This window comes from Piliocolobus tephrosceles, chromosome 21, assembly GCF_002776525.5.
Source record: "Piliocolobus tephrosceles isolate RC106 chromosome 21, ASM277652v3, whole genome shotgun sequence".
Taxonomy (NCBI): Eukaryota; Metazoa; Chordata; class Mammalia; order Primates; family Cercopithecidae; genus Piliocolobus; species Piliocolobus tephrosceles.
The window spans coordinates 15,237,661-15,254,316 of NC_045454.1; the positions used below are offsets into that span (position 1 = coordinate 15,237,661).

General features: G+C 43.7%; 1 pseudogene; it reads left to right on the plus strand.

Annotated features, from left to right (window-relative positions):
- Positions 1–15,606: 15,606 nt before the first annotated feature.
- LOC111554101 overlaps positions 15,607–16,656 on the plus strand; it is a 30,709-nt pseudogene continuing 29,659 nt past the window's right edge.

A 16,656-nucleotide genomic window follows, 5' to 3' on the forward strand; every position in this document is an offset into this window, starting at 1 on the left:
AATCCCAGTCTCTTTTGGAAAAAAACAGAGCCAGGTTCGCAGTCATTATAAAGTCAGTTTTACTCAACTGTCAACTATTTTTACAGCCATTCTCTGGTCACAAATGGAGTTCCCTATGAATAGAAAGTGTAACAGGAAGGAAGTAGGAGAAGGGTGAGTTCCCATTATGGCCACAAAGAGGAAAAGATTCCAAATCCAGTAGCAGTCATAAAACACACCCAGAGTGGGTGGCTCTGAGAAATGACAGTCCCATCTGCCTCTTTTCATGCCTGTTGGCCTCTGACTTCCTTCTCAGACTGTTCTTCCTAGTTTTGCTTTCTTAGGCTAATACTAATGGCCTGGGAGCTGGGCCCAGACCTGGGCACACAGCACTGAATGAGGAGGGGGAGGTAGAGGAGGCACAAAGGGAGAAGAGTGTTTGACTCGTGGGAACCTAATTCACCTAGGTACACATCACCTGGGTAGCAAAGAGATCAGTGAAGGCCTGTGCAAGACTCATGGTGGTCATCCAGAATGAGTGACTGAGGCAAGGGTCTTAACCAGTTAAGGTTTATTGAGCCAGAGCTTGAGAGTGCACCCTGGAAAAATATGAATCACAGAAAACTTCTGTGGGTATGGTGTTCTCTCTGAAGAGGTTGCAGAAGGCTTAGTATTTATATATTTCCTTACAGGGGGGAAGGCAGGTAGCAAGAGATGGGATAGGTAGAAGAATAATTGATCTCATCTTGGCTTTGTTCTGTGCCTGGAATGATAAATATCAGAATAAAACTTAACAGGCTTTAGTTTTAGGAGCTAGATTTTGATTGCACACCTGAAGTTATAATTGGCATGCCTTGTTTTATGAAACGCTATACATCTTGAAAGATTTTGAGGCCAGCAAAGAACTATTTAAAGGGCAATCATCTGGAGATCCCTGAGGCTTTCTGCCTTCCTGTTCCCCCCACCCCTGACCCTGCTTTTTTTTTTTTTAAGAGATAAGGTCTTACTCTGTCACCCAGGCTAGGGTGTAGTGACATGATCGTAGCTCATTGTAGCCTCAAACTCCTGGGCTCAGGAGGTCCTCCCACATCAGCCTCCCGAATAGCTGAAACTACAGGCATGCACCACTGCACCCAGCTAATTTATTTTATCTTATTTTTTGTAGAGATGTGGTCTCATTTTGTTGCTCAGGTTGGTCCTGAACTCCTGGCTTCAAGCGATCCTTCCACCTTAGGCTTTCAAAATGTGAAGATTTCAGAAGATGCTTCAGAGACTCTAGAAAAATGAGTCTATAGGCCGGGCGCAGTCTATGGGCAGGGCACCACACCTGCCCACCCCCTATATTATTCTAAATTTTTCAGAGAAATCACTGTTAAATACATGACTTTGTGGCTGTATGTTTCATCTGATCTTACATCACTACGAAGGCTCATTCCTAGGAAGTCATCTCCCATGGAAAAGGGGGTGAAGTCAAATCAGAAAAGGACCAAGGACTAATTATAGCAACAACAACAAGAAAAAAAAAGGTATAATCCTGGAATCCAGTTGAGGATACACAACTGCCTCCTCAATTAGAGCAATTCTTTGGGCCATCACCACTAACACTTTCAGTTGCACATTGGCTCACCTGTAATGTCTGCAGCAATCTATAGTATAGGCTCATTTCTTTTTTTTGTTTTGTTTTGGTTTTTTTTTTTTTTGAGACAGAGTCTGGCTCTGCCGCCCAGACTGGAGCACAGTGGCACGATCTCGCCTCACTGCCAGCTCCGCCTCCTGGGTTGAGGCCATTCTCCTGCCTCAGCCTCCTGAGTAGCTGGCACTACAGGCACCCGCCACCACACCCGGCTAATTTTTTGTAAGTTTTAGTAGAGACGGGGCTTCACCGGGTTAGCTAGGATGGTCTTGATCTCCTGACTTCGTGATCCGCCCGCTTCGGCCTCTCAAAGTGCTGGGATTACAGGCATGAGCCACAGCGCCTGGCCTATAGACTCATTTTTCTAGAGTCTCTGAAGCATCTTCTAACTGCAGTGACACTCTCACAGATTTCTCTGAATCTCAGTCCAAATCCAGTGTTCATGTGACCCTTTTGTGTAGTCCATACATCAACAGGCACAAAGGTTGTTTATATATAAGTTGCTGTGATTTCTCCAAAAGTTTACCTAACTTGTCTAGTTTCAGTTTTCAGGGCTTGAAGAAAAGCACATTTTTCATTTCTAATATTCCAAAATGGAAGAAAATCTTGAAATCATTACTTTTGATACTCATAGCCAGGAAAGAATTTAGGATTCAGTCCAAATTATAGGCAAATAATAAAACTCAAAAATAATGAACAAGCCTAGAATTTAATAACAGTTGTACTGAAGTTTTCTTCTGAAACACAAATTTTTCTCTCTCCAGGCTCCCATTTTCATGAAAGACAAATCATAGTAGGACAAATGTATTTGCAAAATAAGCTTTAGTCTTATACCTGGCCTGATTATTTGCATAAAGTACAGCAACAATAGTGGTTGGCCATAGAAAGTCTTTTTAAATTGGCTTTGCTGAGACCTTTATCGTAAGGAATCTCAGGTTAGACTTCCAAAAGCCTCTCAAGGCTATACAAGCCAGGGACTTATCTGTGCATGTAGATACTTGTATGAATTCCGTGAATTCCTCTTTTCTTGAGGTCTCAAAATAACTTGGGGATTCCTGGCCCTATCAGAAAGTGACATTCTTTACTTACCACAGATCATTAACTTTTTAAAGAAACTGCATAGACAAGGTAACCAGGTCAGTCCGTCTAAGAGGCTTTTTGTGAGTTCTTGGCCGGGCGCGGTGGCTCAAGCCTGTAATCCCAGCACTTTGGGAGGCCAAGACGGGCGGATCACGAGGTCAGGATATCGAGACCATCCTGGCTAACACGGTGAAACCCCGTCTCTACTAAAAATACAAAAAAAAAAAAAAATTAGCCGGGCGAGGTCGCGGGCACCTGTAGTCCCAGCTACTCCGGAGGCTGAGGCAGAAGAATGGCGTAAACCCGGGAGGCGGAGCTTGCAGTGAGCTGAGATCCGGCCATAGCACTCCAGCCCGGGCGACAGAGCAAGACTCCGTCTCAAAAAAAAAAAAAAAAAAGAGGTTTTTTGTGAGTTCTATAAAGTCAATCTCAATTCCTCATAGCATTCTGGTCATATCCGAAAATATACCATTTCACTCAAAGCCTTAGTAAAATAACCAGTGTCTCTGATTGTGTCCTGTTACAAGAGAAAACAAATTCTTATGGAATTTATGCAAATACCTATATTGCCATAAATTAAGAATATGCACAAATAGTTTATTTTTGTAGAAATTGGGTAGAGAGAAAAATAAATCTTTCAAACTGTGCTCACAAAATTATACTTTACCCAATTTGTTGTACACTAAAAAGCTCAAAAGGAAAAAAAAAAATTTTTTTTTGACTCTGGAGAACAAAACATAAAAAAAGTCAGCAATGTTTTTTTTACAAAAAAGGTCATGAAAAAATCATTTTAGTCCTGTATCAATTTACCCCCACATAATCCACATAATTCACTCTTGTTCTGCTTGATATTGGGTTAGCAATCATCATGAATGCATTTATTTGTAACTAAAGTCCTGGGTTTTTTTTCCTAGTCCAATGGCATGATCTCCATAGTTATGAGAAGCCAATATTCAAGAGTACTTGGAAGAGTTTATTCCACAAATATACTTCAAATGCGGTCCCAGGACAGCAAAAAAACAATTTGTGAGGGAGGTCATCCGGATATGCCTAGGGCCTTTTCGTCTTCTCCTGAGGCTCTGGCTAACTTACAATGCTTTGACACAAGGTTGTAAAGTAACAGTTGTTCATTTGGGGAAAAAATGATGGTCTTGCATGACTCAATCTCCAGGCTGAAGTATCGCTTTGGTGAAATGAGTTTGGCAGTCCTGAGGTGTTTATTTTCCTTTACATAATTTTAGAAGTTGTACTTTCTTGATATTGTCTGACTGAGAACAAAGGGATGAGTGTGGCAGGCATCACAGCTTTCTCCCATTTACAATCCCATTATCATTCCCTTCGTCCTCTGCTGGGTTACATTCCTCTGTTGATAGATAACTTATTTACTGAGTTGCATTCACAAAAATCCAAATGTCAGTTGAACTTCTTAAAGTCCTAAGCATTCAGTTCAGTTCGTGGTCATCTTAGTGATGACCAGATACAAATATTTTTGAAGGATCTATAGAAAATTTGGTAAGAGAGTACACACCACCCACAATACCTTTGGAACCACTGAGCTACAGGAATGAAGAGGAAGTAATCTGCTACATGCTGGGGACCTTTATGTTTGCACCTCATCCAATGCTCACAATGACCCTTTAAGTAGGCACTATTATCCCTCTATTCCAAGACATCAATTAACTTGTCCCTTATCTCACCTGACAAAAGGTGGAACTAGGACTCAGACTCACATATTTCTGAATCCTAAACTCATGCTTTCAGCAAAAGACACTATCAACAGAGTAAACAGACAACTTACAGAGTGGGAAAACATATTTGCAAACTATGCATTTGACAAAAATATAATATCCAGCATCTATAGGGAGCTTAAACAAATTTACAAGAAAAAAAAACCCCACTAAAACGTGAGCAAAGGACATGAACACACCTTTTTTTTTTTTTTTAGTGTAGTGGCGTGATCTCAGCTCACTGCAACCTCCACCTCCCGAGTTCAAGAAATTCTCCTGCCTCAGCCTCCCAAGTAGCTGGGATTACAGGTGCCCATCACCACATCCAGGTTTTTTTTTTTTTTTTCATTTTTAGTAGAGACAGGGTTTCACCATGTTGACTAGGCTGGTTTTGAACTCCTGACCTCAATCCACCCACCTCAGCCTCCCAAATTGCTAGGGTGACAGGTGTGAGCCACTCCGCCTGGTGAACAGACACTTTTCAAAAGAAGACATACATGTGGCCAAAGAGCATAGGAAAGAAAGCTCACTATCACTGATCATTCGAGAAATGCAAATCAAAACTACAGTGAGATACCATCTCACACCAGTCAGAATGGCTATTATCAAAAATGTCAAAAAAAAAATAACATGCTGGCAAGGCTGTGGAGAAAAGGGGGTGCTTATACACTGTTGGTGGGAGTGTCAATTATTAGTTCAATCATTGTGGAAAGCAGTATGGCAATTCCTCAAAGAGCTAAAAACAGAACTACCATTTGACCCAGCAATCTCATTACTGGGTATATACCCAGAGGAATATAAATCATCCTATCATAAAGACACATGCACACAAATGTTCACTGCAGTACTGTTCACAATAGAGAAGACATAGAATCAGCCGAAATGCCTGTCAATGGAAAACTGCATTTTTAAAATGTGGTACATATACACCACAGAATACTATGCAGCCATAAAAAATAATGTGATCATCTCTTTTACAGGAACATGGGTGGAGCTAGAGGACATTATCCTTAGCAAACTAACACAGAAACAGAAAAACAAATACTGCATGTTCTCACTTATAAGTGGGCATAAGGCTGGGCGCGGCGGCTCACGCCTGTAATCCCAGCACTTTAGGAGGCTGAGGCGGGTGGATCATGAGGTAAGGAGATCGAGACCATCCTGGCTAACACAGTGAAACCCCGTCTCTACTAAAAATACAAAATCATTAGCTGGGCATGGTGGTGGGTGCCTGTAGTTCCAGCTACTCAGGAGGCTGAGGCAGGAGAATGGCCAGAACCCGCGAGGCAGAGCTTGCAGTGAGCCGAGATGGCGCCACTGCACTCCAGCCTGGGTGATAGAGCGAGACTCCATCTCGAAAAAATAAATAAATAAATAACATTACATTAAATTAAAATTAAAAAATAAGTGGGAGCAAAATGATGAGAACACATGGACATAAAATAGGGAACAACAGACACTGGGGCCTACAAGAGGGTGGAGAGTGGGAGGAAGAAGAGGAGCAGGAAACGTAACTACTGAGTATTAGGCTGAGTAGCTGGGTGATGAAATAATCTGTACATTAAACCCCTGTGACACAGGTTTACCTACATAACAAAGCTGCACATGTACCCTGAACCTAAAATTAAAGTTTTTTTTAAACCACAGTGAAATTCAAACATCAACAATTTAATCTCTAATCCTTCTCCAATCAAAATTTTAAGTTTTTTTAAAAGAAAAACTTTTAATGAGCAGAATAAATTGATTTTTTCTAAAATATAATATAATAAAATAAAACTCATATTTCACTCCATACCGTTGTACCTACAGGAATTCAAAGAAAGGAAAGATGACTGCTTCTAACAGAAATAACTATACAGGCTTCAATGAAGAGACAGGATCTGAAATGGGCCATTAGGACAAAGAACAACTCAGGAGGCTGAGAACACAGGCAAGGGTATGATATGAACAGGGAAAAGAATTAGAAAATGTTTGGAAATGAGGAAGTAAAATGTGGGTCAAGTCCTTCAATGTAAATCAAGGGAGTAGATTGGGGCTGGGCTATGAGGGCTCTGAATGACAGCCTAAGGAATGGGAACTTCATCCTACAGATAAGAGAAGTCACTGAAAAGCTCTGAGAAGCTCACAAACATGACAAATAGCATTTCCAGGAAGATTACTCTACAATATTAGGCAAGATAACTTGGGAAATGGTCTTCAACTCTGGCAACTTAACAGAAATACCTAGATTTCTTCTTTTTTTTCCAAACTTTTCATTTTGAAATAATTTCAGACTTTCAAAAATGTTCCAAATATAGAGTCCCCATATACTTTCTGCTCAATTTCCCTAAATATTGTTTTAGATAACCACAGTGCAAACATTAAAATCAATAAATGATCACTGGCATCATACAATGAATGAATCTACAAACCTTATTCAAATCCTCTTTATCTTCCCACTAATGTCCTTTCTCTGGAACAGAGTTCAATGTATGACCACACATTGCATCTTATTGTTCTGTCCTCTCAGTCTCCTTTAATCTGGGACAGTTCCTCAGAATTTCTTTTGCCTTCATAACCTTAACATTTTTGAAAAGTATTGGTGTGTTGTTTTGTAGAGTTATCCTCAGCTTAAATTTTTCTAATTTTTTCTCAAGATTAAACTGAGGTTATGCACTTTGGGCAAGAAAGCCAAAGAGATGATTTTGTGCCTTCTCCATCCGTATTAGGATGCCCTGAGATGTCGATATCTCTAACTAACAGGATGTTAACTTTGAGCCCTGGACTAAAATTCCTCCACAATAAAATGACCATTTTCCTTGGAAGCATTCTTAACCAACCAATGGCTGGGCCACACCATGCACCAATCGAATCAGACATACTTGGAGAAGGCACAGACATTGGTAGGTTTCAAATGCCCTACAAGTGACTCTAACCAGTATCCAGGGATGGAAACTCAAAGTTTAGACAATGAAGATTAGAATCCTGGAAATCAGCTAGGAAACCATTCCTTGGGCTTCTCTTTTCAAAAAAAATCCAATTCTAGACACAAATAAATACATATGGACTTTGGCATGGACCCCTGGTAGGAAAATGAGAAGGTTAAAAATCCTCTTATTGGGAACATGATGAGTGAGTAGACTGCTGTCTAATAAAAAGAGAAGGCAGGGCTGGGCATGGTGGCTCACATTTGTAATCCCAGCATTTGGGGAGGCCAAAATGGCTAGATCACTTGAGCCCAGGAGTTCGAGACCAGCCTGGGCAATATGGTGAAACCCCATCTCTACAAAAACAGACAAACAAATAAACAAAACAAAAAATGAGCTCGGCATGATGGCATGTGCTTGTAGTCCCAGTTAATCAGGAGGCTGATATGGGAGGATCAGTTGAGCCCAGGAGGTGAAAGTTGAAGTGAGTTGTACTCCACTACACTCCAGCCTGGGTGTCAGAGTGAGACTCTGTTGAGAGAGAGAGAGAGAAGGCACGACACTAAGTGAACTAAGTGAAGTGACCAGCCTTCCTGGCCTATTTTCTCTCCAGATGTCAGAAACCCTGGCTTCAGTAGTAGTGCACACCCATATATTTTATTCTCATAAGCCTGACATGAGCTCCTAATTGCCACTGACAGGGACAGAATTATGAATCATGTGATCCAAATATACGACCACACATGCAAAGATGCACACTTCCACATAGAGTTGAATGAACAATTCATAGACTCCAGATTGAAAGTACATGACCTCCCTTAAACAAACCTGTCCTCCCCATTTGGTCCTTTGTCCTTAATCTCTTCTGAATCTGTTGTAAATTTTATGAAATAGGAAAGTGTACACATCTCCTGCCACCAAGTTGTTTAAGTTAGAAAATACTGTGGTCAGGCCGGGCACAGTGGCTCACACCTGTAATCCCAGCATTTTGGGAGGCCAAGGAGGGTGAATCACCTGAGCTCGAGACCAGCCTGACCAACATGGAGAAACCTCATCTCTATTAAAAACATAAAATTAGCCAGGTGTGGTGGTGCATGCCCGTAATCTCAGCTACTCAGGAGGCGGAGGCAGGAGAATCACTTGAATCCAGGAGGCAGAAGTTGCAGTGAGTGGACATGGTGCCATTGCGCTCCAGCCTGGGCACGAGAGTGAAACTCTGTCTCCAAAAAAAAAAAAAAGAAAAGAAAATACTGTGATAAACTTCCTTAGAATTATTATCTATTATCTTAGGGTTTCCATAAAAGGATATCATCAATCACCTCCTCGGAGGGGCCATCTGATAAGATGCAAAAGAAAATGCCAATTCAACCAAAACCCAGAGGCAGGAAGGACCCTGACAAGAGCAATCCCTGAGGTATTCCCATGCCTGCCAGGGTCTGGTGCTGCTGGTGCAGGAGGAACTGCTGCTGGCAATGGTTGGGAAAAAAAAAAAAAAAGAGATGGCAGCTCTAACACTCATGGGGTAGTAAGAAAAGAACTCACTCAATTAGCCTTCAATTCTCACACAACCAATACCCTTCCAGCCTCCCTACGGGGTCTCACTGGGAGGACTGGCACATAATTAAATGCCAATACATGGGCGAAACAATCTATAGAAGGGTGAGATTAACTGGATCAGAAATGCTCATAAGGCCGGGCATGGTGGCTCACGCCTGTAATCCTAGCACTCTGGGAGGCCGAGGCAGGCAGATCACTTGAGGTCAGGAGTTCGAGACCATCCTGACTAACATAGTGAAACACCATCTCTACTAAAATACAAAAAAAAAAAAAAAAAAACTTAGCTGGGCATGGTGGCACACACCTGTAATCCCAGCTACTCGGGAGGCTGAGGCAGGAGAACTGCTTGAACCCAGGTGGTGGAGGTTGCAGTGAGCTGAGATTGCGCCATTGCACTCCAGCCTGGGCAACAGAGTGAGACTCCTTCAAAAAAGAAAGAGCGAAAGAGAGAGAGAGAGAGAAGAGAAAGAGAGGAAAGAAAGAAAGAGAGAGAGAGAGAAAGAAAGAAAGAAAGAAAGAAAGAAAGAAAGAAAGAAAGAAAGAAAGAAAGAAAGAAAGAAAGAAAGAAAAAGAAAGAAAGAAAGAAAGGGAAAGAAAGAAAAAGAGAAAGAAAGAGAGAGAGAGAAGTGCTCACAAAAGAGACAGGGTTCAGGTTAGGCCTTGAATGGTTCAGCCTTAGGGAAGTGGAGACATGGAGAAACATAAGCCAGGGAACCAGATGTCAGGCACCACTGTAGATGCTAGGTTTTTTTGTTTTTGTTTTTGTTTTAATTATACTTTAAGTTCCAGGGCACATGTGCACAATGTGCAGGTTTGTTACTTATGTATACATATGCCATGTTGGTGTGCTGCACCCATTAACTCATCATTTACATTAGGTGTATCTCCTAGTGCTATCCCTCCCCCCTCCCCCCACCCCACGACAGGCCCTGGTGTGTGATGTTCCCCACCCTGTGTAGATGCTAGTTTTAAAGAGGGTCCGAGGAATGAGAGTCGGCTTGCAGATGTTATTCTATTTACTCTCTCAATCAATACTTGAAATTATTTCAGAGGAGGATGCTTACCCTCAGAAAGGGGAAGTAACTTGTCAAGGTCGGTGGTGGATATGGGATTAGAAACTTGGTGAGGCTAACACCAGAGACCATGTAACCACCACTACCACTGAGAGACCTGAACGAAGTATGTGTAGGGAACAGGAAGGAGCACGGGGAGCCAGAGCACCAAGAGTCAGTTAAAAACATAGGGAAGTTATGTAAGCTTGCTAAAGGGGGAATCACATGTTGTAGAGGCATGAACAGTAGATACAGAGGTTCAAACTTGATCTTTGATTATAGAAGAGCCCCTGAAGGTTTTGAGTAAGGGCAGAACCAGTTAAAGTGAAACCTTCAGCCAAGATCAGTGGTTGGTGGAAATGGGGTTCTGGGCTCCTAAGGTAAAAAATACCACGAACAACAGTGTAGGGGGCCACATGATGCATGGAACAAGAATTGGAGGGAGAAGCTGAAGTCCTGGGCTTAAATGCAAAAAGTCATGCAGTGAGGGCATTGCTATGGAAGGTAAGTTATATTCTCTCTCTGTAGTTTGGTCTCTCTTCAGCCATAAATCACATGCAATGAAAATTAATCTCTAAATGACCCTCAAACCTTGTTACTCAAAGTGTGGTCCACCAACCAGCAACAAGGACATCATCCAAAACTCCTTAGAAATTGAGAATCTCAGGCCCCACCAGAAGAATCAGAACCTGTATTTAATCAAGATCTTCGGGTGATCCATGAACACATTAAGATTCGTGAAGCACTTCTCTCCAGTGTCTTCCACTTCTAAAATGCAACTATTTCATACTCATCTCAACTATGTAACCTCACAAGAGAAAAATAATAATGAAGTTTACCTTTCACCTCATTCGTGATCTTTTCTTAATCCTAAAAGCCTCTTAGGCTTGCCCACATTCTGGTAGAGGTTTTAGAAAACACCGGAAAGGGCCAGGCGCAGTGGCTTACAACTGTCATCCCAGCACTTTGGGAGGCCGAGGTGGGCGGATCACGAGGTCAGGAAATTGAGACCATCCTGGCTCACACGATGAAACCCCATCTCTACTAAAAATACAAAAAGTTAGGTGGGCGTGGTGGCGGGTGCCTGTAGTCCCACCTACTCGGGAGGATGAGGCAGGAGAGTCGCCTGAACGCGGGAGGCGGAGCTTTCAGTGAGCCGAGATCGCGCCACTGCACTCCAGCCTGGGCAACAGAGCGAGACTCCCTCTCGGAAAAAAAAAAAGAAAAAAACAGCAGCAACCAAAAAAAAAAGAACAGAGGGTCAGCACTGCCACCTTGTGGCCATCATCAGTTAATGCACCTCACTCCTGGGGTAAAGGAGGGGATAGGGCTGGCCGGAGCAGAAACAGAGGTAGTTGGTGAAGTCCAAGTCACAGACTGGATAAGACAATCACAGCTGCCCACATGACTGAAAGTAACTGTCATAGAGAGCTCAGCCTGCATCACTGAGCAATGTCTCACTGCAAAGGACAGGTTTTATAATACTTAATATGTGATATCAGTGAGAAACCACATTCCAAGCCAAGCTCTGCCCTTGTTACCTTAAAAATCATTGAGAGGTATTTTCAGACACCCCCATCCCTGGCTTGAATTCTGCCAGTAAACTTGTAATTTTCCAAGGAAACTTCCTTTACTGTGACAGTTCTTTTTCATCTTGAGTCAAAATGTATCTGATTCACACTCATCAATCCTCATCCTACTCTCCACAGGCTGAAATAAGTTTAACACCTTTTCATACAACCAACTTTCAAATATGCATAAACTACCCCCACGCGCCACCCACCCCATCTTCCCTCAGCCACCTGCCATAAGGGGTCACCTGAAGCCCCACACCCTCTGCTCACTTACCCATGAGCAAGTGAAATGCAGCAATCACAGCAGACACTCCGAATCATAGGGGTGTTCCCCAGAGCAGCAGAGCCACAGGATCCCCAATCCCATCCTGGCACCTCCTAGAAGCCAAACCCCATATCAGCTGATCTGGGGACACTGACTTTTCCTGCTTCTGCTGCTGCTCAGTCATCCCACATCTGTGCAGATGTCTACTTTTTATTCTGTTTTATTTTGTAAGAAATATTTATCAGAGCCTGCTGTGTACTGTCACTGGAGTGACAAAGGTGAATCACACCTGGTCACTGCCTCACAGAGCTCCAAGTTATGGACAGAACCCACTCAAAGCAAGACCATTACCATTCAGTGAGAAACACCGTGACAGACATCAGCACAGGCTTCTCTGACCCATCTCACCAATGCCCTGCGAAAAATCTTCCACTGGCCAGGCGCGATGGCTCACACCTGTGATACCAGCACTTTGGGAGGCCGAGGCAGGTGGATCACGAGGTCAGGAGATCGAGACCATCCTGGCTAACATGGTGAAACCCCATCTCTACTAAAAATACAAAAAATCAGCCGGGCGTGGTGGCAGGCGCCTGTAGTCCCAGCTACTCAGGAGGCTGAGGCAGGAGAATGGCGTGAATCTGGGAGGCAGAGCTTGCAGTGAGCCGAGATCGCCCCTCTGTACTCCAGCCTGGGTGACAGAGCGAGACTCTGTCTCAAAAAAAAAAATCTTCCACTCCTGGCTTTCTGAGATCAGTTTTCCTCATTTCAAGCTCAAACTGAAAAAGAGAATGCAAATGTCCCCGATGGTCCTTTGTGCAGTCACAGCTGGACCCAGCATGTCCTCCTGGCTAATCCAGGGTGCTCAGGGCTCCCACTTCAGTCTGAACGTCCTCTCTCCTATCAGAGCTCACCACGTCTGTACCTGCAGCAGCCAGGTAGCTGCACACTAACAGAAAATCCAGCAAGTCAGGAAATTTGCTTTACTCCTGTAACTTTGAGGCTAGTGACCTTGTGACATTGAACTAATCCCATAACTTCCCTGCACTTTAATTTCCACGTCTGTAAAGCAGGGCAGGTGGATTCGGTCACCCTAGGTGCAGCTGTATAGTGAGAGCTCCTCAGAGACAGCAGCACAGCTGATCTCAGCATCCACCATCTAGCAAATACCAGGCACACACTAGGCGCTCAAAGCCTCACTGAATGTATGTGTGAATAAATGACTATATGAGAGCCATGTGGATCATGGACAAAGTCAACAAATATTTTTGAACGTCTACCAAGTACACAGTAGAACAGGGAAATAAGTAACCCAGGCAGGGTGGTGTTTTCTCCCAACTTCCCCTTACCTCCTTCCTGGGGAAGGGAGGGCCTCTGTACATCAGAGAGACTCTTGACACAAATAATGTTCTTGAAATGCGTTATAAGAAGTTGTCATGTTAACAAGAGGAAAGTCCATTTGTTTTAGAGGTGTTTTAATCAATGGATCTGACGGACCCGAAGCCCCCAGTGATGAGACACAGGATGCAACACCCACCCCAAGTGCATGGAGAGGAAACCAGATGGAGTGAACTGACAGGGAGCAGGACCTGGGAGAACAGAGGGGTAAAGAGACTGAGACACCCGGAGGAAGGTCTGAGGAGGAGCTCCCGGCCCCCACGGTGGCCTCGGTGTGGACTGATGAGAACTCAGCAGCATAAGTAAAGTGGCCGCACCAGGCTCTGTGCAGACATGGGATCTTTTTCCAGTAAGATTTTCTGTCTGCTCATAAGCTGCACTTTCACATATTTTCTAAGAAATAGGCTGCACTTTTGCATATTTTCTAAGACATAGGCTGCACTTTTGCATATTTTATAACACATCTGGCCCAGTTAACAGGTTACAAAATGATCATTCCATTCAAGAGTCAATTATAGAATACTCCCAAAGTGCCAGGCTCTATAAGTTCAGGGAATACAAAAATGAACACAAACAGCCCCTGCCCTCAATGATTTCCATACAAAGAGCTCCAGAGAGCGCCTCTCCTACAACACACCACTGCTCTACACAGCCGTTCTCTTTGCCCTCCACCAACCCAAATCCTACCCCACCCTGTGAGGCCAGCTCAAGTTCCACCCACTCAACTCAGAGTCCCCTGTCCACTTCTGCCACTTTGAGAGATGACTGCACTCATATCTCTAGGCTTTAGGAAGTGGATGTCATCTCCTTCATTAGACTTGAGCCTCCTGAAGACAGAGATTATTTTTAGAATTTTCCAGAAAGAAGTCACATCAGTGGTTTGCATCAGACCAAGCTTAGGCCCTGCCTGACCCTTTGACTCACACACAGGCTCCACTGCCTAGCACAGTCCCTGGCCCCTGCAGGTGCTTTATAAACCCTGCCATAGCAGAGTCCACAACCAACTCTGTGACAAGGCAACAGGCTGGGAGAATCTGAAAACATAGACAGAAGAATTGTCAAACAAAAATCAAAGGGCTTTGACTCATGGCTTGCTTCTTCCCTCCTCTCAGGGAAACAAAATCACTCCACCTGTTCTCACTCCTGCCTCATTCCGGGCCCCTTCATATTCCATGATGATCCTTGCCTACAAATAACAGTTACTGTGGTGTTAGCCAAATAGTGATTTTCTATTTCCATCACTCCTTCTACATTTATTAGCTGGAATTCTGCTACAAGAAAAAGGTACTTCTGCTCCCTCATTTATTTATTTATTCAATTATTTATTTATATCAGTATGGACTCATAGGTTTTTATGAATTGGAATCCATTACTATCGTTATTTATTATGTTGTTCATATTGTCCCAAAATTGACCATTGAGAGCTCCTTGGAAATCTGTGACCTTTCGACACATCCCCATCATTTTTCGTGTAGGTCCTTACTTTCTGGCCCCACAAGAAGCTCCAGGCTCCTCTATGCTTCCCTGACCCAGCCCTGGAATCAGTTATTTCTCCAGGGAGCCCTGGTTTCTTTCATGGAAGAACGATGTTTACAGACCATCAGCACTGATATACCCATGGTCAGTAGGTGCTGGGGCTTCTGTGCCCCCTAGTGGTCAGATCTGGGAAATACACACTCACACTAGTTACCCACATTGTACAAATTAGGTAAATGAGGCACAGAAAAGTTAGGCAACTTGACCTAAATCGCAGAGCAAACAGGTAGTGAAACTGTGACATGAAAATAATGACAAATGCGCCACAACTCCTAACGAGCGAAAAAGTAACTTTATCACACATGCACATCAGCAGAAATCCACAAGCCCAATATTCCAGACGCTCTCTTTGGAAAATAACCAGAATTCCACAGCAATAACCACAATGATAACCATCATGTACTCAACACCCGCCTGGGCACTGGGCTCCCACAGCAGCTCACTTATTCCCAAAAACTCTGCGAGGAGGATTTTACCATCCTCCTTTTACAAATCAGGGAATCGAGGATCACAGAAGCCAAGTGACTTGTCCAAGTTGACATAGTCAAGTGACAGAGTCAGTAGTTGACCCCAGGCCTATCTGGATATAAAGTCCATGTTCATGCCACTGTATCAGCATTTCCCAAAATTGATTTTAGGTGAAAGTTAAATAAGCTGTTTTTTTAATTTTAATACTCATGTGTTTATTTTAATACATGTTAGAAAAACATTTAAGCACATATAAAATCTGTAATTTCATGGACAATATTGCATAAGACAAGGATGTTTTGTCTCCAACTCCTGGCCTCAAGCCATCCTCCCAGCTCAGTCTCTCGAGTAGCTGGGATCACAGGTATGAGCCACCATGCCCTGCTAAAACAAGGATGTTTTGTAAACTACATTTATTTAGAAAAAAATATACTATGGGCCGGCCGCAGTGGCTCATGTATGTAATCCCAGCACTTTGGGAGACTGAGGCGGGCGGATCACCTGAAGTCAGGAGTTGGAGACCAGCCTGGCCAACACAGTGAAACCCCGTCTCTACTAAAAATACCAAAAAAAATAGCTGGGTGTGGCAGCGCATGCCTGTAATCCCAGCTACTCGGGAGGCTGAGGCAGGAGAATCGCTGGAATCCGGGAGGCAGAGGTTGCGTTGAGCTCAGATCACGCCATTGCACTCCAGCCTGGGCAACAAGAGCAAAATCCCATCTCAAAAAAACAAAAATAGCATGAAGTAAATAATAATAAATGTGTTACAAGCTGTAGAGAAAATCATAAAAGTGATCTAGAAATGTCTGGGGTCTGGATGATACAATACTACAGCACCATGCAGCTTCATTCTCAGTTACTTCCAGGAAATTAGGGTCACATAGCGCTGCAGAAAGAACAAGTAAGAATCTGAGACCTGGGCTTTAGCCCTAGATGTGTCCATTTCTAGGACCCCAGACATCTTTGTGACCTCCTTGCTGGGAGGAAATCCAACCTTCCCAGACATTTAAGAACACTAAGAAGACCCTGAACACACAGAAGGGTTTCCGTGTCATAGAGAAAATAACACCAGGTTTGGGGACCCCAGGGACTCTCTCTGTGGTGCTGACAGACCCAAGGCCAAGACACAGCAGAGATCAGTGCTGGGGAGGGCGGGTTGTCCTGTTAAGGGACAGGGGCCCAAATAAACCTTGCTTCTCAAAGCATAGTCTGGGGAATTTAAATGAAGACAGAAAGGAAAAAGGAAGAATGGACTAGGAGGCAGGACTGAGAGGGGAGGGGGCAGAGAGGCTTCCTGGGCAGAGTCCACCCCCATCCATGACCCTGGGAAGTGCTTCTGCCCTGGGAGGAGACTCAGCACACGGGGAGGAAGGAGCCATAGTCACAGCAGCCCTGACAAGAGCGTTCCTGGAGCTCAGGCTCTTCCCTCAGCCCTCCCTGCAAAGAGCACATCCCCTGGCAGGGGCTCCTTCTCACAGGTGAGG